The 23,841-nt window shown below is 41.9% G+C and overlaps 1 pseudogene; it reads left to right on the forward strand.

The window, feature by feature from the left end:
- Positions 1 to 256: 256 nt before the first annotated feature.
- LOC142436422 (ninein-like protein) lies at positions 257 to 23,841 on the forward strand (annotated as a pseudogene).

Here is a 23,841-nt window from a genome sequence, read left to right on the forward strand (position 1 = left end):
CAATTTTCTGGTCTGGCAGCAGGAGCTCTAGCTGAATGAGTCCTGTCGGGTCAACATTATTTTACTTCTCTCTTGGAGTTAATTACTTTCATTAAGTGCCCAGATGTCCTGAATTTTTAAGAACAACCCTGATCCCCTGCCTTTTTCTCTTTCCATTAAAGACCATTATTAAATACATAATGTCAATATATTTTTATCATTACCCTTGGTAAATCTTTTCCTGTCAAACCAAGCCAGTAGACCGTGCGTTTCCAAAATGGCAGCAGTGATGGATGTGGATACCCGAGCAGCACCACCGGTGGTGCGAGCAAGAACCGCTTCGAAGTAAAAAAGTGGAATGCAGTAGCCCTCTGGGTCTGGGATATTGTGATTGATAACTGTGCCATCTGTAGGAACCACATGATGGATCTCTTTAGAGAATGACAAGATAACCAGGCATTTGCCACGTCAGAAGAGTGTACTGTTATCTGGGAGTCTAAGCATGCTTTTTATTTCCACTGCCTCTCTCTCTGACTCAAAACATGGCAGGTGTGTCCATTGAACAACAGAGTGGGAATTCCAAAAGTATGATGTGTTAGTCTGGGTAGACTAGGGAAACACATCCAAGGAGACTCATATGTGTGTAAGAGAGAACTTTATATCAAAGAGCAATTGTACATTAAGAAAACATCCCAGCCCAGTCCAGATCAAGTTCATAAGTCCAATGTTACCCCATACGTCAATACTAGCCCATAAATTCCTCTTTAGATTCACACAGCCATGCAATGATGCTGAATAATGGGAGATCACAGGCCAGTGGCGGTAAGTCTTGTGGATCCAATAGTGGTGGAAGCATTAAGCGCTGGCATGGGCTCCACGTGCCTCCTCCAGCTCTGGGGCTCTGTCTCCTTCAGTGTAGCTCCATGTGGCTTGTCAGCAGTAAGATGAAGCAGAAAGAATGTGTCTGGCCTCCAGTGCACTATTTATTTCCTTCGGGCCTCTGAATGAGGTCATCAGGCTGTGACCTGGTTGACAGTATAGACTCCATCTCTTCGCAAGTTGACAGGAAGTTATGTAACTGCCACATATGGGCATTAGAAAAAATGAATTCTTCTATCAAGCTTAAATGTTTTATTATTCATTAAAAGACTTGCTAGAACCACGTCTTTGTTCCTTTGGCTTTTCAGTTTGTTGTGCTCATGCAACTGTATTATGTTCTGTGTCAAATAAAAGTCCAGTTGTGTTCTGAACAACAACAACAAAAAGAAAGCAAACCAGTGTCTCAATGTCAAAGCACCATTACCTGAACTCTTGGTATTCTCGTGTGTGTAGCAAAAGGAAAGCCACTGCTCAGACTCAAAAAAAAAAAAGTACTTGGTGCAATAGCTTATGGTCCTTCCAAACCTGAGAGTTTGAGTCTCATAATATCACATACTGGGAAGCTGACACATTTATTTGTATTTTGATCACTCGTTTGCTACTCTTGTTTCTTCCTGGCCTGTGTGGATATTATTTTTGTATTTCTTCTTCTTGGAGGTGGTAAGTTCCTAGGATGTTCATTTTCTTTTTAGTTGGCATTTAATACATATATCATTCCAAATATCAATCACATTAAGTAGAATTGTACAATTGTTACCACAATCAGTTTCCAAGCATTCTTTTTCTATGGACTCCTTGACATCATCTCTTTTTTACCCCATATCTACCACTGTACTCCCTCCCCCCAAACTCCTTATCCTACATGCTCTCCCTCTAGGTTCATTGATCCTAGGTTTCAAGTACTGAAAAACAGAAACGCATATAACACAGCTTCAAGAAGGTGACCTCCATTGAATAACTCCTCTGAGATATACTCTAATATGAGCAAACAAAAACTGAAGAAAACAATATAAACTGAAAATTTTGGGAATCAGATCAGGTCCAGCCTGCATCAAAAGGGGTGGGTGTTGGGGGCGGGGCGGAGAACCTACTAACGAAGTTTTAACTGTTGAGGTCAGATTTATGCCTTTGGTTTTCTATCTCCTCTCTTCAAGCACCTTGTTTAGTGACCACTCTCCTCTCTTCCCTCAATTTTAGATAGGGGAGGTCTCTGGAGGCTTACTTCCTACGGAGTTCCACCAGTGGATCTTGGATTTCCACTATCTCCCATTGCCTGCTACACACAGGATTCTCGCAATTTAGGCTCTGATGCTTATCCCACCGTCAAGTTCGGATTATATGGATTCCATCCTAGGATGTTCTTCTGAGAACATTAGAAAGGCTTGTGAAAAAAGCATGTTTTTCTGGACAGCTTACTATTCTAAGGAAAATGCTGGCTGGCAGCAACTATAAAGGAAGGAATGATGTTGTGGAGCCAGCACTGAAGGAGCAAATGGAAATTCTCACAGGCAGGCGGTGCAGCAGTGGGCTGGGCTCTCGGAGCAGGATGTTGGCAGATGGTCTGTTCCGGTGGTGGGTTTGATGAGTCCAGGGAGAAATGTATTTTCTGTCACCAGCTTTCTTTTTCCCTCCCTGACAATGCCCTTCTTCTTACACACCCTGAAGGGGTCCTTGAATTAAAGAAGTCCTGTTTGTTTCATGACAGTCTTTTTGCTCTAGCTTATTTTAATATTGCCGGTAGACTTTTCTTTCTTCCCTTTTTAATGTGCACTGTTTTATTCTTGGGGTGTTTTTTTTTAGTATGTGTCCCAGTTATGAAGCCCAGAAGGGGCAGATGTATAGAGACAACAAATGATGTAATCGTTAAAGGGGATACAGGTGTGTCGAGGGGAATTGGGAAGCAAATCATGAATATGGGAGTGGGGAGATTGCACCAGAACTGATTGTGCTGATGTGTATACAACTCTTCTTTTAAACTATGACTGAACTATGAAAGTGTGTGCTAAGTGAATTATATCTCAATAAAACTATTGTGGGGGGGAGCCAGTTGCTGTCTATTGGATTGGGAGTCACGGTGGCCCACGGGTGTCAGACTGGACTGCGGTCCACAGGATCTCCGGTGGCAGGGGTTTCTGTTTGCATAGTCACTAAACTTTTCTTCTGAAACTCCTCTGGGTGGACTCAAATCTCCAGCCTTTTGGTAAATAGCCACGCACATAAATGATTTGTACCACCAAGGGATCCCTGTCTGGATACTAGAAAAAATCGATGCTTCCCCACTCACACAAACCCACTTTAGAGCCCTTCGTAGGGAGTCAGACGTGTTCTATCACGCACCCTTTGGGCAGCGCTTTACTCGTGGTCTCTCTCTCGGAAGGTATGGTTCTCCTGTCTACTTCTCCTTGAAGGGAGCTACTGACTTGGAAACTTTTCTCTCTTGCTTGGTATTTCCTATAAGCTGTAGTCACATTTCCTTAGAATTTCCCAAGCCATTCCTTATTGATACCTGTCATCCAATCATGCTTATTAACAATATCTTTTTACTTCAAAAGTCTCTTGTGGTATGATAGGTTATATCACCACCACACACACTGTCGGAAGCCCTGGATGTCACACGCACTCACTGCCATCGAGTGGATTTCAACTCATAGCGGCCCCATAAGACAGAGGAGAACGGCCCCTGTGGGTTTCCGAGAATGGAGTCGAAAGCCCCATCTTTGTCCTGTGTAGTTGTGCAAGTGTTTCTTACTGCTGTTTGCAGTCCAATTCATAACTCACCACACCAGCATAGTGCCATGCCTAATACGTTCACACATGAGAACTCGAACGTAACACCTTACTCCTATCTGCTGTGGTATCACTATTCTACCAGCAGTCAGATTTAACCAGCTTCCTGCTCTGCATAACCCCAAGGTCAATGTCCGCAGAAAACAAGTGAGGTGGCGCATGACCCTATGAAGCAAGACTTCTGTGTAGGGAGACAAAAGACACATGTGCACCGAAATATGCATCTGGTTTTGTTGCCCCGTCCCTACCTCATGAAAGTCTCTTTGCCTTCTCTTCAACTGGCTCTGCTCTGAAGCCATGGCCTGTTCGATCAGGCTTCCATGCCACCCCAGTCCCCATTTCTTTTTCCTAGCTTCCACTTTCAATTTTCATGAGAATTCAGCATCAATTTCTTCTCTGGCTGAGAGGTCCCAGCTACTCTTTGTAGATATAGAGAAGAAAGGATTTCAAAAGGAAGCAGAGAGCTGTTAAAAGCCTCTTTCTGTCCCAGACTCACCAGACATGCTCTGAATTTCAGAGGTACCTGCCTGCCTGTATCCTGGCCCCACATCCACAGATCCCACGCACCACTCTCTCTTCCTCTGTTGGTGGCTAAGATGTACTCCGAGGACATTTAGGTTTGGAAGATGATCTTCAGCTTCCAGAGCCCTAGATTGTTAGACTACTGGAGAACCTACTGTTTGCATAAAAAGTTAGGGCTTCAGGTTTAGAGGGTTTGGGGGTGTTTTTTTCCCCCCCTCAGCCTTTTATTGCATAAACAAAAGCAAAAACAGACTCTGAAAACTTCAAGCAGTGCATAAAGTTGAGCCACTATTACTAGCCTTCAGACCCAATTCACACCTAACAGAGAAGCAGCTTCTTGTGTTCTTTTTAATGCTTTCTGTTGGGTAAAAATGTTCATCCATGATAACGTAGACACATTCAAATCTCAGAGAGCTCATTTAAAGGGCTCCTCACCAAATTTCCCTCTTCCTTTCTCTCTCTCTCACAAGCTGTCCTACCGAAGCATGTGAGTGGTCCTAAGTGGTATGGTCGTCGGACCCAGCCTGAGTTGTGCTCACTGGAGACTGAAGTCAGGCATGCAGCAGATAAGCAAGGACAGAGCAGCCTGAGCAGCCAGCTCCACCGAGCAACATCTCTGCAAAGTGTGGAGGTGGGTCAGAATTTCCTTCTCCAACTTGAGTGCCTAATATCAGGTAAATATCTTAGTTCACATGGTTGTGAGAGAATGTAAGCAGAGAGAGTCTCATTCCCTGGAATTTTAAGTAGACAGGTGCTAGGGTTACCATTGGGGAATAAGATCTCATTTTAAATAAGATCTGGGTCTAGTTGTCTCCATGTGACCCTGGACAAAGAGTGCTCTCCTTCAGACATTGCAACAGCAGAAATGTTTTCATTTGTTTCTCACTCCTTTCTGACGCTAGTACTGTAGTGCTTCGAAACTGTAAGACAGGAAATACTTACTACTCCCCTGCCGCTTTGGGCGCTAGCTTCAGCTCCCTTCTCCCAGTTCATTAAGTTACTCACTTCAAGTACCTGGAGTGAATCCCAGACACCTGCTAAGGGCCAGGTCCTCACTGTACTCCATGTCAAGAAGCATATTCATGATGATGCATCACATGTCCTAAGTAAATCACATACTTGTTAGATCTGTATTCAAGGATTCCAGAATGTTACTGGTTCCTCCTTTATGTGCTGTCAGATTGAAAGACGAGACCATATCAAGAACCTATCTTTAGTAAGGTAACTTGGAGTCCTGAATTGATTTTAATCTTAAACATTTGTAAGGCAGGGGGAAACAAATAAGCACACGTTTAAATCCTAAATTTTCTTTCATGGATGCATGTGCTATGTTGGGCTACACCATAAACCCAGGACATTTGCTTTCTGTTCTCTTTACATTTGGATCTGAAGTATGGTGTGGGTTGAATTATCATTTCCTGGGCTAATGAGACTCTGTCTTCATCGGGGCTCTTCTGATTTTTGAGGCCTTTTTGGTACTCAAAACTGGGTATGGAAAGGGTATTTTTAGTTTTTCAGTGAGTGGAAGGCATTAGGGAAGTGGGACTGAATTTACTGGTGTTGCTCTGACTTGTCATTTAAATTCAAGGGTGTGAGAGCATTGGAGGGTCGGCCCTAGACCTCTGGTAGACAAGACACCTAAGCACTGTAGACCTCAGTTACCCCAGAGAGACAGTGGACAGGGTGTGAGCTGAAGGCGCTACCTTGTCCCTTTGTCGCATGCTGGACTCCATCGGTAGCACGATGCTTCTTTCTTTCATCGCTTCCGTAGACTCTTCCTGTTGTCTGCTCTCAGCTTTCAGTCCTCAAGATTGCTCCTGCTTAGAATGCTGAGTCTTGGTCCAACCCAAACCCAAACCCACTACCATTTAACCTACTTGGGTTCTTAGCAACCCCATCGTCCTTAGTAGAACAGCTTCAAAGGGTCTCCAAGGCTGGTGCGTTCAAACCAACTGACTTCCAGTTAGTAGCCTTGTGCTCAAGCACTATGTCACCAGGACTCCACCGATTCCATATGTGGGTATTCACTTGGTCACTACATACACCATAAGATTTTGGCAGAATCAGATGCTTCTGGGTGTCCTCGTCTTTTCTCTTGGTGTAAGGTAACCAAGACAGTTGACTGCATGTGCCCACTTAAAGTGCTGATGACTTAGGGGGTAGGAACACCAAGTATGATTTCACAAAGTACGACATGCTCCCTATTGCCACTTCTGGCATTCTCACTTTCAATAAGGAATTTATGATCCACGTGCTGCTGGTGTACAGATAGCATGTCCACTTCAGTTACACAAAAGAGCTTTCCAGTGCTACATGTTTGTTTGGTGTTCTGCAACTGCTTTTGATATTCTCCAAGGGATTTATGTATCCTTTCCATTTTTCCACAGAGTTTCAAGTCAGATGAAGAACCTGATGGTGCCAAAGAGCCTCAGAATGAGTTATTTGAGGCACAAGGTAAAACCATGACCTCATGCTTGGTACTTTGAAAGATCCAGGACCTGGATTGTCAGCAGTGTTGCTGTGACAAGAATAGTTTCCTGGAGAGTGCAGTGTGGGTAATCTCCCTGGACAGCCTGTTCTCCGGATATGCTTATATAGAGAGCGTTTCATCAAGAAAATAGCTCACACAGATGTAGAAGAAGGCAAATTCCAAGTTGAGCAAGTTCTAGGCCCATGATGCTGATGTTAGGGTGCAGGGTTATCATGACTGTCATAGCTTTGGGAGTTGATGGGCCCAAAAGGAGCTGAAAGACAAAGGTCTATGGCTACAGAGGGAAATGAATTCAAGGTTGGCAGATCAAGCCTGTGGCTAAAGAGACGAATAAGTCCAAGCTTGGTAAGTCAGGTGACAAGCTACTGATAACTCCCAAGGACAGCAAGCAATACAGGAGACCACTGACTCAAGTCTTAACCTGTGTACAACTGAATCTGGGCTAACCCCATTTACATATTTATTATTTTAAAATAGTTTTATTGGAAGATACAAGGAGTTACCAAAAATGGATTTTTTTCAAAGTTATGTATTTAAATTTTTTTACAAAACAACCATGTCACCGTCAAAGTACTCTCCATTACACTTCATACATTTGTCACACCTGTGATTCCATTCTTGGAAACATTTTTCAAACTCATCTGTTTGGAAGGCTGACAGTACCTCTCCAATTTTTTTCTTCATCTCTGCTTTTGTCTTCAAATCTCTGTTCTTTCATTTCCCTCTTCATTCAAAGAAACAAAAAGAAGTCACACAAAGTGAGGTCAGGTGAATAAGGTGTGTGGGGCAAAAGAGGCATGCTGGTTTTTACCAAAAACTGGCACACTGAGATGGCTGTGTGAGCAGGGGCATTGTCGTGGTGGCAGAACCAGTCCCCTGTCTGCCACAAATCAGACCATTTTCATCACACACTATTATGCAATCTTTTCGGATCCTCTAAATAGAAAGCTTGATTAACAGTCTTGCCTGGTGGAGCAAACTCCAAATGCATGATGAGTTGACGTTTTCGTTCATTCAGGAAGTTGACAAACATCCAGAATGAGGTTTGTCATCAATCAATATTTTACCTTTTTTGAAATGAGAAAAACACTTGAGTTTTTTCCCATAGCACTGCCCTTGTAAGCTGTTTTCAACATCACAACAGTTTCTGCAGTGTTTTTCCTTGAGTAGGAAACAAAATTTCACCACTGCACACTGTTTTCTTAAATTGGCCATCTCAAAAAGCAAGGTTTCAAGCAAAACTGCTTTTATGAAAAAATTCACCGTGACCAGAGAAAACCTTCCCAGTGCCACGGGGTGCACTAACTCAGAGCAAGTTGCTCGATGCATACTTAGCAGGAAACATGGGTACTATGAAAGCTCCACTCTGCCCCGCGCAATTCTGGTCTGGGGTTGGTGGTGGGGGGGGGTACTCCCTCATATTTCACCTATCATACAATTCAATTGTTCTATCCTATTAAGAACGTTTCTGCAGTTATCACCACAATGAATTTCAGCGCATTTTCTCATGAACTCGTTGTTAGTTCCTAATTTGCCACCAATCACTCCTACCATGCTCTACACAATTATCAAGCCGGTTACTACCTCTGTGAATCTACATAGCCTGGACTTTACATACAGAAAATCATTGAAAAGACAAACTGGAAAACAATGATTAGAACACAGAGAAAAACTTCATAGGAAAAAAAGCAAAATATTAAAAACTGAAACAACTTTAAAATGAGTCAAAAGGGAGATCAAATAGCAAGATATTAAAATGTAACCTAAGTACAACGGACTTAATCAACTTTGCAGTGTTCTGTCTCTAACAAGGCTCTTAATATCCCAGGACTTTGGTCCAAGAAGATTCCCCAGAGGCTTAATCCATCCAAGCGACCCTGCAATTGGATTTTTGGCTTTCACTGTCTTCCATAGCCTTCTGTAAACCACATGTCCAGAATTCAAGCTCTGATACTATTTTCTCCTGAGATTTGGATGTTATTTACAATCCTTGGATTATAAAGGCAGGTGTGTTTCCTCATGTGGGCTTAGTTGATGCTTCACTCACATAGCTACCTGTTTGAAGACGAGCTTTTAAAACCTCAGCCACTATTCTGTCTGATAGTCGGGCACCAACTGGTTTTTTTATCACATGCTGTTACAGCCCTCATATTAGCAGTGACCTCTTCATGAGGGCAAGCATTGAGCGGGGCCAGGCTAGGATGCATTGGGCTACAATTAAGTGCGAACCCCAAATCCATTCATATATCTATAGTTTATATGTCTCTGGTTAACTTCAGAGATTATTATGATTTTATGATAGAGAACTTTATAAATCATCCCCCTAGGGCATAAGGTAATGTCTTTTATTTAGCCAATTATATAGCATTTTAAAATGCTGAAGAAAAATTATTTAAGTATAGATAGGCTTCAGACTGTAAAATATGAATTAATGACATGTACATAACAAGACACTATTTATAAACAAGCAGTGGGATCAGTGATAAGACAAAATTTGCAGTAATTCACAGAAGCAGAATCATCCCTATCAGATGAATACATTTCATAAGAAAAAAGAAGGGCATTAAGTAGTAAATATATGGTAATCCCGGGCCACATTGAATGGGCATCATTAATAGAGCACCCTGAGAGCAAGAGAGCTGAACCACAGTCCAAAGACCACCAATTCCATAACCTTGGGATAGCAGTCATCTGCTTCTTCTCACACTAAGTCATATAAATATTAAGTCCAAGAAAGTCTGTCTGTTCCTTAAAACGGCTACAGGTGAGTGTGAACAGTTCGAGCAGTTGGACAGATGTGTGCCTTGAAAACACAGTTCAAGGTCCCAGTAGTCTACAGCGCATAGCCTGGTTCACCAAGGTCTGGATGGAAACTAGATGAATAGAAACCAAGTAGGAACATAATACCGGGCATTTTCTCCCATTGGATTCTTTACGAGTATTGTTCATTGTTTTTCTCCAGCCAGTTTAACCATTGATAGAAATGTAGTCGCCTTCTTCAAGACATACATTCCCCTGACCCCACCTCCCATCTTTTTTCTGTAACTGCCCTCAGGATTCTATCCTTTTTTTTCAAATTGGAGAATTTGGCTCTGATATTTCATGGTGGTTTTCTTTTAGCTTCTATCTCATTTTGGTTTTCTTAACTTTTTGAATAATTATGTACTCCTGTGTTGTTGGTCAAATTTTCTTTTATAGTTTGTCAAAACTATTTTCTTTGTATGTATTTTTGTTACTTCCTTTTCAGGGTTTTTAATGAGACATAGATTATTTCTCTTGATTCTTTTGTTGTTTTTTGGTGGTGGTTTTTCTTGTCAGTTATAGTCAGAGTGATCGTCTTTGAGCTCACTGATTTGATTTTCCTTTTCAGAAGGAAAATCTATTCCTCAAGTCATTTACTGTGTTGCCTAATTCTGTTATCTCATTGTTTATATTCTTAGATTCCCTTTGATTTAAGATTTCTTCTATTGTTTTCCTGAGTATTCCCTACATGTCTAAATCATTCTTCGGAATCCTGTTTCTTATAGTTCCAGGGCCTCTTTTTCAGAATTCTCTATTGGATCTGGGCAATTTCCATTTGTTTACATTTGTTTTTCTTGATGTTTTGGGTTTTCTGTGGTTGATTGCTGTTTCCTCAGAATCCTAGTAGTAGTGCCAGTGATATGAACACTTAGTTGGCTTTGTCTAGTGATGTGGGAGAGGTCTAATAGAAGGTGGAAAATATGGTGAAATGAAGGAAAGGGGAGAGAGATGAGTAAGTGGTGAAAGTGTGGGGGAAGATACAATATTGTTTTTAGCTTACCATTTTCCTAGACAGTTTAAATGGCGTCTTCTTGGCATTTGGTTTTTCCTACCATTTTAGCCTTATTCCCCACCTCAGGGACCCAATGTGGATGTTCTGCTAGCTGCTGAGTATTCCAGTTATGTAAATCTGACTTACACAAAATGGATTCTGGAACTGGTTCATTTGCTACAGGGTGGGTTTGGAGAGCCACCAGCCCACCTGAAGATGAACTTGAAGTAAGAGACTCCGTTACAATATTGACCTCCATGTGCCCCCACACCAAATGGTGGGTCACAGTGATGTTTTAGGCCTTCTAGAATTGGTCTCAGTTAGAGCCAGTGTCCAATAATCCCTAAAAAAATCTAATTATTTCTTTTCCCACAGTGAACACTCACTCTTGTAAAATGCTGATGATCCATTTGAGGAAGGCTGACAAAAAAATAACAGAAAATTTTGTCATTATAGTGGGGGTCCTTCCACAGGGAAACATAGCCCCTGCTCTTTTTAATGGGTTATGGGTCTGTAAACTATCTCACCTCAGGGAATGATTGAACAATTATGACTCTTCTAATCATTTGAGTTTCACTGCTGTTCACTTGACCCAGATTTTTTTTTCTGCTTAGACAGATCAAGTAAATATTCATTAGGTTTCCTATGTTTTTCACTCCCAAGGACTTCCTGCCTGAGTAGACAATACCATGAGTCCATGACAGTCAAGCTGTTCTGATTCCCACTTTGACTCAGCTGTCCATTACAGTAGCCACATCCACCTGTCTCTGTCACTTAAGTGCTGCCATTTGGCCCCTACTTCCCTGCAACCCAATCAGCCCAAGTGTAGTTAGGTGTCACTATTCCAATAAGTCCATTTCCACAGTGAAATGTGACTTACATAAAATAGCAATCTTCAGAGATGCTGGGACTACATTTGCAATTGGGCTCCCTCCTCTTGCAGTAAAGGTGTGAGTTCTACTCCATGTGCGTCTGTAGACCCATCCTGATTAATCCATTATAGCATGCCCAACTCCTTAATCTTGTGGATACCTTCTGCTACAATATACTTTGACTGGACTTGTCATTGAGCATGATTTATTTATGCCATCATACAACCCACGAATCAGCTTCACTGAATCAACCAAAAAGTGTCTTAGATTGAAACATTAAATTTATATTCTGCACTTAGTGGGCCCATATCAGTAAACTAAGACTGATCCAACTTTATGTTCTACACACCATTATTAGCCATTCTTATATCTATATTCTCTACGTTTCTGGAAATTCTTTTGGAGTATAGTGTACCTCTGCCTGGGTCACCATGTATATGTCATCTTTTAGAGCTTGCTGGAACATAAGTCTAGTCTTAGGTCTAGAAGCAATAATGGGTGGTGAATTCATTAACTGGAAACATTTATCAGTATCTTTTAAAGCATCTCCTCAAGCAAGGCTCCAGTAAATGCCCAGGATTCATATCAGCATGCACTATTGAGTTAATCTTTTCATGTGGTGGGAAGGGATAATAGTTTTTTTTACTGATCATGAATTAAGATGGAGCAATCTCTTCAGATGGAAACAATCTGCTCTTAGCTAAAGTAACATTATGGAAATTGGGGGCTCAATCCACCCGTCTTCTTAATTATCTGCCTGTATCTCCCCATCCCAAGGCGTAAGAGTCCGTTTTGTTCCCAATCAATATTCTCAATTTAACAGCATTTGAGGTTGAGAATTGAGTTGGTACTATAATTCATCATTCTTAGGATATTACTCTTGAGTTTATTTTTTCAGTAATATCACCTCTGTTACCACAAAAAGAAAACCTTTTTTTTAAAGAATAAATGTAAACTTTGAAGTCTTTTATGCATTTTTTGATCTTTGACTCTGAAGTCCTGAGTTCGTGTCTTTCCTTCTACCAATTTATCTTTTGTAAGTAGGATAAATAATCAGCTTCTCCATACTGCTTACCCCGAAACAATTGCAGAAGAATATCAAACATGCTATCACTTAGAGCATCAATTTCCACCAATTCCTGATGTGCGGGTGGTGATACACTGCGTGCATCGAGTAGTGACTGTCAGACAGGGTAGAACTGCCCTCTGTGGATTTCTGAGACTAGTTATGGGAGTAGAAAGCTTCATCTTTCTCTTCCTGGTGGTTTTGAACTGCTGACACTGAGGTGAGCCCAATGCGTAACCACTACAGCACACCGCACACCACGATTTCACAGTGCCCTTTATACGCATGGGGGCAGTTATTAGTACCTTCAAACCTGATCAGACTTGGGAACCAATTGAGAAAATTGATCTGTACAACTTTGTTTCTCTAGAATCACTCTTGGAACCAAATGTTTTACACCGGGTTCTCCAGAGAAGCAAAAATTGTGGTGTGTGTTTGTGTGTGTGTGTGTGTGTGTGTGTGTGTGTGTGTGTGTGTGTGTGTACTGCTATACTGAACCCAGATCTGGATTCTCTCCTCTGGAACACCAGTTTCCTGTGAGCTCTTTTCCTATAGTTACACCAGAGTAGGGTTTTTGTGCTTGGTGAAGTATAGGGTAAACAGAAAAGATGACTCGCATTGAGATTAATTGACACAGTGGCTGTAAAATGAGTTTTAGGATGGTGCAGGACCAGGCAGTGTTTCCTTATGTTGTACAAAGTGTCACTATGAGTCAAAACTGACTTGATGACATTTAGCAATGTAATCTATATGTGTTTTTTATTTATTTTCTTTTTTTAATGTCAGTGATTGTTTATTTATTTACTTATTTGTTTTAAAAGATCATTTTATTAGGGGCTCACACAACTCCAATCACAATCCATACATACATCAATTGTGTAAAGCACATTTGTACATTCAATGCCCTCATCATTCTCAAAACATTTGCTCTCCACCCAAGCCCCTGGCATCAGGTCCTCATTTTTAACCCTCTCTCCCCCCTCCCCCCTCCCTCATGAACCTTTGATAATTTATAAGTTATTATTTTCTCATATCTTGGTCTGTCCCACATCTCCCTACCCCCACTTTTCTGTTTTATGTCCCCCAGGGAGGAGGTCACATGTAGATCCTTGAAATCAGTTCCCCCTTTCTAACCCACTCTCTCTCTATGCTCCCAGCAGCGCCACTCACACCACTGGTCCTGAGGGGATCATCTGCCCTGGATTCCATGTGTTTCCAGTTCCCATCTGTACCAGTGTACCTCCTCTGGTCTAGTCAGGCTTGCAAGGTAGGATTCAGATCTTGACAGTGGGGTGGGGGGAGGAAGCATTTAGGAACTAGAGGAAAGTTGTATTTTTTCACGTTGCTACATCGCACCCTGACTGTTTCGTCTCCTCCCCAAGACCCTTCTGTAAGGGTATGTCCAGTGACCTACAAATGGGCTTTGGGTCTCCACTCCGCACTCCCCTGCTCATTCACTATGGTAAGATTTTTGTTCTGATAATGCCTTAAACCTGATCCCTTGAAACTTTGTAATCGCACAGGCTGGTGTGCTTCTTCCATGTGGGCTTTATTGCTTCTGAACCAGATGGCCGCTTGTTTACCTTCAAACCTTTTAGACCCCAGATGCTATATTTTTTGATAGCCAGACACCATCAGCTTTCTTCACCACATTTGGTTGTTCACCCTTTTTGTCTTCAACGGTTGTGTCGGGAAGGTGAGCATCATAAAATGCCAATTTAAAAGAAGAAAGTATTCTTACATTGAGGGAGTACTTGAGTGGAGTCCCAATGTCCTTCTACTACCTTAATACTAAACCTATAAATACATGCACATAGATCTCATGTACAAATATATTTGCATATGTACATGTCTTTATCTAGACCTCTATGAAAACCCTTTGCCTCCCAGCTCTTTCCTCTATTTCCTTTGACTTCCCTCCTGTCCCACTCTCATGCTCAGTCCCCACCAGTGTTTCGGCAATTCCTCTTAGTCACATTACCCGTGATCATGCCCAACCAGGCCTCCTAGACCCTCCTCACCAGCAATTTGGATCCCTTGTTGTTCCCTTGTCCCTGGGTTTGTTAACACCACTTCCTTACCTCCCCCTCTCCCATGTCCCACGGAACTATTGGTCCCGTTGTTTTCTCCTATTGTTCATCCAGCCTATCTTATTTAAACAGACCTGTGGAGATAATAACATGCACAAAAACAAGACAGAGCAAAACCAAGCAACAATATACAACAAAATAACAACATACTAATGAGAAAAAACAAAACACAACAAGAAAGAAAACTTGTAATTAGTTCAAGGATTGTTTGTTGGTCTTTAAAAGTGTTTTCCAGTCCAGTCTGTTGGGGCATCATGCCCTGGCCCCAAAGTCTACCTTCAGCATTCACTGGGGACCTCGCCGCTCTATTCCCTTGCTGTTCTGTTACACCCCTTAATTATTTTGCCTCGATGTGGTGGGATCCGATTGGGTGCAATACCCACACTGTGTCTCTGGTGTTGTCCTCTGTAGAGATATGGGTCAGTGAGGGACGTCATGTCTCATAGTGGGGCTGGCCATGTGATCCTCTCTGTCGACTGACTGCTCTAATTGGGAATATCAACCTCATGGCCTGGTGGTCCATGATGTGCTCTACTCTCTCCTCCTCCCCCTTCATATGCTCCCATATGCTCTGATCAGATATGTCCCTTTTCCAGAGCTGTAGATTCAGTGCTGTCCGTTGAAATAAATTCTTCTGAGGGGAGGGGCAGGTGTCCATTTGGTTGGTGTTGGGGCCAGCCCCCCAGACCTCTCCACTGATTCACTACTCCGCACCGGCATGTTGCATTCACATCTTAGAGCACCGGGTTGAAATCTGGTCCCTCTTTCCCTATGGAGACAAAAATAGTACCCTCCCATTGGGTGGGTTAGTGTCCTGTGCCCCCGCTACCCTTTTCTTTATTATTATTTTTTTTCTTACCCCACCTCCGTTTTAGTTGTGTACCATGTGTACCCCTGTGTTTGGTCTGGTCCCTGCCATATTATGTGGTCCTTGCCCCAGGAATGTTTGTATACCGTAGCTTTTTCCCTATGCCTCTTTTGCCTTTTTTTTTAAAGATTACCTCAGCAGCCTTTGAAGTCTTTCCATATTTAAGTCAGTGCTATCTGAGGTCTGTTTTCTTTTTGCCCTCTGGGTGAGGTTGTTCTATGTGGTGGGCTCTTATTTATGCTTGGTGGGTGTTGTTCTTCTGCCCATACTGGGTTTGCAAGGATCTTTTGTAGGCTGGATTTCTTCTAACATATTCTTTGAGTTTTTCCTTGTCTGGGAAGACTCTTACTTCTCCATCTATATTGATAGATAATTTGACTGGGTAAGGTATTCTTGAGTTTGCATTGTTTTCCTTCAATTTTGGGAATATGTTATTCCACTCTCTCCTCTTCTTCATAGATTCTGCTGATAGGTCTGAGCATATTCTTATTTGGGAACCTTTGTATGTGATTGCTTGCTTGTTTTTCCCTAGCCGCACTCATGATTTTCTCCTTTTCCTCTAAATTGCATAATTTAATTCTTTTGTGCCTTGGTGACTTCTTCTTGTGATACAGTCTTGCTGGGGTTCTTTCAGCCTCCTAAATGGTTGCCTGGTTCTCATTCACTAAGCTGGGGAAGCTTTCCTCCAAGAATTCTCTCACTATTGTTGCATATGACTTCTTTGTTGTCTTCCTCCGGTAAGCCAATAGTTCTCATGTTGTTCCGCTTCATAACATCAGACATCACTCTTAAGTTTTCTTCAACTTCTCTGATGATCTTATTAGATTTTTGTTTGCATTTGTTAAAGTCTGCCTGGCTGCCCTCCAAGTCACTGATGCAGTTCTCTGATTCCTCCAGTCGATTCTTGAGTTACGTGAGTCTGCTACTGGTTTTTGTTATCTCCTCCCTAAGTTCCTGTATTTCTCTTTTATTTATGGCTTTTACCTCTTCTATCATTTCATCCTTTTTCTGTATTGTTGCCCCATATCCTCTATGAATCCAAGTAGCATTCTGAAAATTCCTTTCTGTGACTGTTCAATGTCTCCTTCCTCTATGCATGTCATTATGTTCAGGCCATCTTCAGGCATTGCCTTTTGTTTTTCCCGTTGTTTCGTTGAGGTCGTTTGGGCTGATGGCTGTTTGCCTTGTGTTGGTTTAGATGAGCCAGGTGCCATTTTCCTGTGAGTTGTATAGCACTGGCTCTCTCTGGGAGACTTGCAGGAGAACTTCTTCGAACTGCCTATAGCTTATTTCACTATGGAATTAACCTACCACTTTATCCTCCTATAGCTTCCCTCTCAGGGAAGTGACCCAGAAGGCTGGTGGGTTGCCTGCTTTGGTGTTGCTGAGGTTGGGCAGAGGTTCCTACAACAGCTTGAAAGGTTGAGGAGTGTTGGCTGAGCTACCTTAGGACTCCAGGCACACATGTAGGAATTCCCCTGTTAGATGTTTTAGCAGAGTATCCCCTGGTGGAGGTTGGCAGGCCCTTTCCCAGCCTCCCTAGCTACACAGGGTGGAGTTCACCTAGCTGGGTGTGGCCCAGGCATACATGCCCTAGGCTAAGGGGAGTGGTCTGGAGAGACCAAGAAAGAGAAAGAGGAGGGAAAAAAATCAAGCCCGCTGAGCCTGTGGGGGGCAGGGGAGGGGAGGATATAGTGAAGACATGGAAACAAAGTAACAAATGTAGCTGAGTCCCGATCCCCCGCCAGTGGAGCTGCAAGGGTTTAGTCCCTGCTCTGAGGCGGCAGCAGCAAGCTGTGGCTGTGTTGAGAAAAGGCCCCTGTGCAGCCCTCCAAGACTGAGGGGGCACAGAGAGGAGCTGCAAGGGTCCAGTCCTTGCCCCGAGGTGGGTGGTGGCAAACTGTGGCTGTGTTGAGACCAAGCCGCTGTACAGGCTCCAAATGGTCCCAGGCTCCAGCAGAGACAGTGGCAGGGCCAAGGTCAAATCAGGCCGTCCTCCACTGAGGTAAGCCAAAAGCCCCCAGCCCCTCAAAACCATGTGGGTCTGAGCCTACTTATCATTATGATGCTCCTCCTGCATTCCAGCAGTGTTGAAATTCCCTCTAAGCAACTCTCCTGGGCTGAAATCTGCAGAGTTCCTCTGGTATGTATTACTCCATCGCCATCTTGCCGGAAATCTCTGTTGTTGCTTTTTTTTTTTAATCTCCCCCCCTCCCCAATCTTCTCTTAGGAGCTAATACAGACATCATACCATTTCATAGTTCAATCTCATTAAACAGCATTGTGGTATTGTGACCAAAATCCACTTCAGAGTCTTTTCTTCCTCCTTGATATCAGTTCCCCCTACTAATGCACCCCACCCACCACTTCCCCCACTGCACCCCCAGGAACCCTTATTCTAATTGTTGTTTCTCTAGCTTCATTTATCCTGTGTTTCATATACCAAAAAACATTGAAAAACACATAAAAAGCGTCAAGAAGGCTACCCACAATGACAAAATACAACAGATATAAAACCCAATATTAAAAAAAACCACAGAAAATATTAAAAACCAAATCAAGGTCAAATGTATCAAGTGGCAAAGTTTTAACCAATCAGGTCAGGTTTATCATTTTAATCTACAACAGTCATCTCTCCAATATTCTCTGTCTGATAACCAGCTTATTCTCATCTCTCAATTATGGTCAGAAGGAAATCACCAAAGGCTTATTTCCTATGTAGATCCTGCAAATATATTTTGGCCTTCTGATGTCATCCATTGCCTTCTACACACCAGAATCTCACAATATAAGCTCTGATAGTATTCCATCCTTAATATCTGGATTATATAATTTATAATCCTTAGGTCATAGATGTTGGTGTGCTTCTTCCATGTGGGCTTAGTTGACATATCACTTAAATTGCTGCTTATTTGAAAACAACCCTTTAAGAACCAGATGATGATAGCCTGGCACTATCTAATTTCTTCCCTGCACTTTGCTATGCAACCGTATCTTCTGTGTTTCATTTGTGAAGGTGAGTAATGAGTAGGGCCATGTCATCAGAAATAATTGTTCTTAGCCTGGAGCTAAAATTAAGTGCGAGCCCCAAATCCATTCCCAGATCTATGTTTTTAATTTGCCTCTGGCTCACCTTAGAGATATCCTTGTTAGTTTATGGTAGCAAATGATATCAATCTTCTCCATGGATCATAGGACCTTTTGTTTATAGTGTCATTAATTAAGCTATGGTACTAATTTTTTGAACACTAGTGAGAGAGGGAGATTAAATAAGGGTAGGCTAACTATATCTCAATATCTAGATTATTCATTTTTATAGAATAAATCCTTACCTGACTGGATGCTATTTACTTAAAGAAGTAGAGTTGGTTATCAGGCAAAACTTGCAATAATATTCACTGATAATGCCATTCAGGTCTGCCAGAATAAAACATATCTTAATACAGCAAGTAAGGCATTAAAGTATTAAGTCAATGTTGGTCTACCTACTGAGCTAGGTGTTTATATAAATGCATGTATGTGATCATGAGGTGTCAATAGGATCAGGTATCAGGCATCAAAGAACAAAATATCATATTGTGAATGAGGAGGAGGAGTGAGGAGGACACAAAGCCCATATGTAGGCAACTGAACATCCCCTTACAGAATGGCCACAGGGAGGAGATGAGTCAGTCAGGGTGCAGTATAGCAATGATGAAACATGCAACTTTCCTCTAGTTCTTTAGGCTTCCCTCCCCCACCCCCATCATGATCCCTTGTACAAATCCAGCTAGACCAGAGGATGTACACTGGTACAGATAGAAACTGGAAACACTGGGAATCTAGGACAGATGAACTCCACAGGACCAATAATGAGAGTAGTGATACCAGGAGGGTAAGTGGAAGGTAGGGTAGAAAGGGGGAACTGATCTCAAGGTACATATAACCCCGTCCCTGGGGAGTGAACAACAGAAAAGTGGGTGGAAGAGACATTGGACAGTGTAACACATGACAAAATAATAATAATTTATAAATTATGAAGAGTTCTTGAGGGAGGATGGGTGGGGAGGGAGGGGACAAAATAAGCTGACACCAAGGGCTCAAGTAGAAAGCAAATGCTTTGAGAATAATGATGGCAACAAATGTATAAATGTGCATGACACAATGGATGCATGACACAATGGATTGTGATAAGAGTTGTACGAAACCCCAGTAAAATTATTTTTAAAAATTAAAATAAATGCAAGTATTTGATTGTATGTGTGTAATAAAACACATAGACACAAGTATGGATATTTCTTATATATAACCCAATAACTCATTATTAAGATTTGGGGTTTTCAGGGACAAGGGAATAACACATGATCTAAAATCGATGGTAAGGAGGCTGTAGAATGCCTGGTGGGTTGATCAAGTGCAATGTAGTCAAGAAGAATTACTGAAAGCCAAATGAAGGTCAAACATGATAGTGGGACAAGAGGAAAGTAAAAGGAAATAGAGGAAATAACTGAGGCAAAAGATATTTTAGATGCATAAATACAGGCATGTACATGTGTAAATATATTTATATATAACAATAGGGACATAGATCTATGTGCATATATTTATATGTTAAATAATAAGGTAGCAGACGGACATTACTCAACATGGCTCAAGTCCTCCCTCAATGCAAGAACACTTTGTTCTAATAACCTGGCATTCTGTGATGCTCAGCATCCCGACAACAATCGCTGAAGACAAAATGGGTGCATATGCTAATGTGGTGAAGAAAGCTGATGGTGCCCAGCTATTAAAATATATTAGTGCCTAGAGTCTTAAAGACTTGAAGATAAAAAAGCGGCCATCTAGCTGGGAAGCGAAAAAAGTCCACATGGAAGAAGCACACCAGCCTGTGTGATCATGAGATGTAGACAGTATCAGGTATCCAGCATCAGAAAGGCCCAAACAAACAATCATATTGATTCAAACACTGGGGTAGGGATGGGAGACCCAAAGCCCATCTGTAGACAATTGGACATTCCCTCACCATAGATTCACAAGGAAGGAACAAGCCAGCAAGGGTGCAGTATAGCAATGATAAAACATGCAACATTCCTGTAGTTCTTTAATGCTTCCCTCCCCCAGCCCCACTATCATGACCCCAGTTCTACCTACAAATCTGGCTAGAACAATAATGAGAGTAGCGATACCAGGAGGGTTGGGGACAGTAGAGGGAGAAAGGGGGAACTGATCCAAATGATCAATGTAAACACACACACACACACACACCCTAGGGTGAGGAACAACAGAAATTAGTGAAGGGAGACAGCAGACAGTGTAAGATATGAAAATAGCAATAATTTATCATTTGTCAAGGGTTTATGAGGATAGGAGGGTGGAAGAGGGAGGGGGAAAAAAAGGAGGATCTGATACCGAGGGCTCAAGTAGAAAGAAACTGTTTTGAAAAGGATGAAGACAACATATGTGCTAAAATGTGCTTGAACTAATGGTTGTATGGATTGTTGCAAGAGTTGTAAAAGCCCCCAATAGAATGATAAATAAATTTTAGATTTGAAGGATTAAAGCCATAGTCTTTTGGGACATCTCATTCATTCAGTATAATTTAGTTTATGAAGTTATGTTCTACTTTTTAGTTTGTTGAATTTTTTCTGGAGTTTCAAAAGCTTATGACTGGTCACCTAAGGTACAACTTAGAGTTCTACTTAAAGTGAACCAAAGAGTAAGATGGAAACTAAAGACCCGAAGAAGAATCCAATCCAAAAATCACATCCACATTTACCTGAGACCAGAAGAACTAGATGGCTACCATTACCTAATTAGTACCATTGTAGATGGCTCCTGATAATAAAACCATAAATTCCTATTATATAAAAACAATAAAAGATAGATCTGATCTGGAAGACTTAACATTATTGATATGAAATAATCTTTAAACCTTGAACCAAAACTCACCCTGAAGTCTCTTTATAGCTAAATAACACATTAGCCCCCAAACTAATAAATACCACCCATAAGTACTGTGTCTTTTTAAAGAGATCACCCATATGTGACCCTGATAGACATTGAAGCCAGATTTAAATGAGGATGTGGAACAAGGGATACCATTGCTGATGTCAGTGGATCTTGGCTGAAAGCAGAGTACACCAGAGGTTGCTTGTGTTTTATTCAGTAGGCTAAACTATCTCATGTGTGAATCATAACAGTTTGGATAGCCATGAGAAGAATGGGAATTCCAGACCACTTCATTGTGCTCATGTAAAACTTGTGCATGGACCATGAGACAGTTGTGGGTACAAACAAGGGTATCCTACTCAGTTTAAAATCAGGAAAGGTGTGCATCAGGGCTGTGTCCTCTCACCACACTTCTTCACTCTGTGTGCTGAGCACATCATCAGAAAAGCTGCATTTCATGAAGAAGAATGGCAATGATTAGAAAAACATAATAACAATTTGTGATGTGCAGATGACATGATCTTACTTGATGAAAATCAGGAGGACTTGAAGTAATTTCTGATGAAGATCGAGGATTAAAGCCTTTAGTATAGATTACATCCCAATATAAAATAGATCAAAATCCCCACAACTGGACCAATAGGTAACTTGATAAATCGAGTAGAGATTGAAGTTATCAAGGATTTCGCCTTGCTTGGATCTGCAATCAGTGCTCATGAAAGCAGCAGTCAGGAGATTAAATGATGCGATACATTAGATAAATATGCACAAGATCTCTTTAAACTGTTAAAAAGTAAGGATGTTACTTTGAGGACTAATGTGTGCCTGACCCAAGCCATGATACCATTTTGACTGTATCATTTCAGTTCCCTCATGAACCTTTTCACTTCCCTTGCGTACACATGGAAATTGGATATTGAATAAGGAAGACTGAAGAATAATTTATGCATTTGAGCTATGGTGCTAGCAAAGGATATTGAAAGTACCACAAACTACAAAAAACAAATCTGTCTTGGAAGAAGTAGAGCAGGGAAGCTCATTAGAGGCAAGGATGCCAAGACTTCATCTTCTTTCCCTGTGCATGTTATCACGAGAGACCAGTAACTATGAAAAGAGGAAGCCCTCGGAAAGATGAATTGACACAGTGGCTGCAACAAGGGCCTTGAACATATGAACAATTGTGAGCATGGCACAGGGCCAGGCAGTGTTTCGTTGTGTTGTACTTAGGGTCACTATGAGTTGGAAATGACTCAGTAGCACTGAACAACAACTAAAATAAGTTTAGAGTCTTTCTACCTAATATATATATGTCCATCATGTCCTGTCGTGTATCTATCCATCCCTCTATCCAGTTGTTCCTCCTTAATTTAGAAAACCTTACTGGTGTTGGTACACTTCTCCTAAATTCTTCAAGTGGTACCACGTTTAACTATCTTCCCTTTATTTCAGGCCAACTTCAAGTCTGGAGCCCTCTGGAGCTCAGCAGCCCCTCCTTTCATACCCCTGAGATCCAAGCCCAGATAATCTGGGAAGAGCTTGGCGTTGGCAGCAGTGGTTTCCTCAGTATGCAAGAGCTGACTCTGGTCTGTCAAACCATTGGGCTACAAGACCTTGAGAAAGAGGTGAGAGAAAGCCTGAGACTGACCTGTCTCAACCACTTTTCTTTGAAATGTTTGGTCTGAAAACTCTCACCCTCTTTTAGACTATGATTCAGACATATCAATTTCTCATTAAAACTCTTGACTGGCTTCAAAACTCCTGTCAAAGAATATATCTCAGACCCCCCCCCCCATTGTGATAAACTCTCACCACTGTAGGGCAGTTGTGCCAGGCACTCTTAGACACAGTCACTCAAGATCACCGTTCCCTGCCTGCCAGGCTGATTGTACTACGGCCAAGTAAGGCCTCTTTAGAACCTGTCTGTAGTCTCATCAGATGGGAATAGAGGTGGAGTGTTATATTGCAGTCCTCACTCTTCATTAAAGCGCTCTTGGCCTAGCTGCTGTTATCCTGTGACCCACTGGAGCCAGGCTGGTTTTTGTGGGTACATCTTCCACCAACATACTGCAAGTTCCCAGCCACAGCAGATAGGAAATAAGTTATTTATGGAGTTCAGGCAGTTTGAATGACTCAGCTACTGATTATGGAACTAAAACAGACATGGTAGTATAGATTTCCCTTGAGACTGATAAGGAAAAATATTTTGGAAATACAGCCAGTTGGGACCTAGACAATTTTGAATGTGGATGAAGATGAGCAAGCTGCCCTTGTTGAATGCTTGATCCAAAAGTTTGGAGAAGCAGGAGGCCCAATGGTGACATCTGGGTTGAGCTGCCTGTTTGTGGAACCTCTGCATCAAGCAAAACATGTGTTCTGATCCAGGTGTATGACTTTTGTTTAGGAAATGGAAGATTTGTTTAACAAATTGGATCAAGATGGAGATGGCAGAGTAAGTCTTGAGGAATTCCAGCTTAGCCTGTTCAGTCATAGACCCAATTCACTTCCGAAATCTTCTACTCCCATCGAACTGAGTGATCCTTGGACTCATTACCAGGTAAAATAG

This window comes from Tenrec ecaudatus, unplaced genomic scaffold (genome assembly GCF_050624435.1).
Source record: "Tenrec ecaudatus isolate mTenEca1 unplaced genomic scaffold, mTenEca1.hap1 Scaffold_2642, whole genome shotgun sequence".
Taxonomy (NCBI): domain Eukaryota; kingdom Metazoa; phylum Chordata; class Mammalia; order Afrosoricida; family Tenrecidae; genus Tenrec; species Tenrec ecaudatus.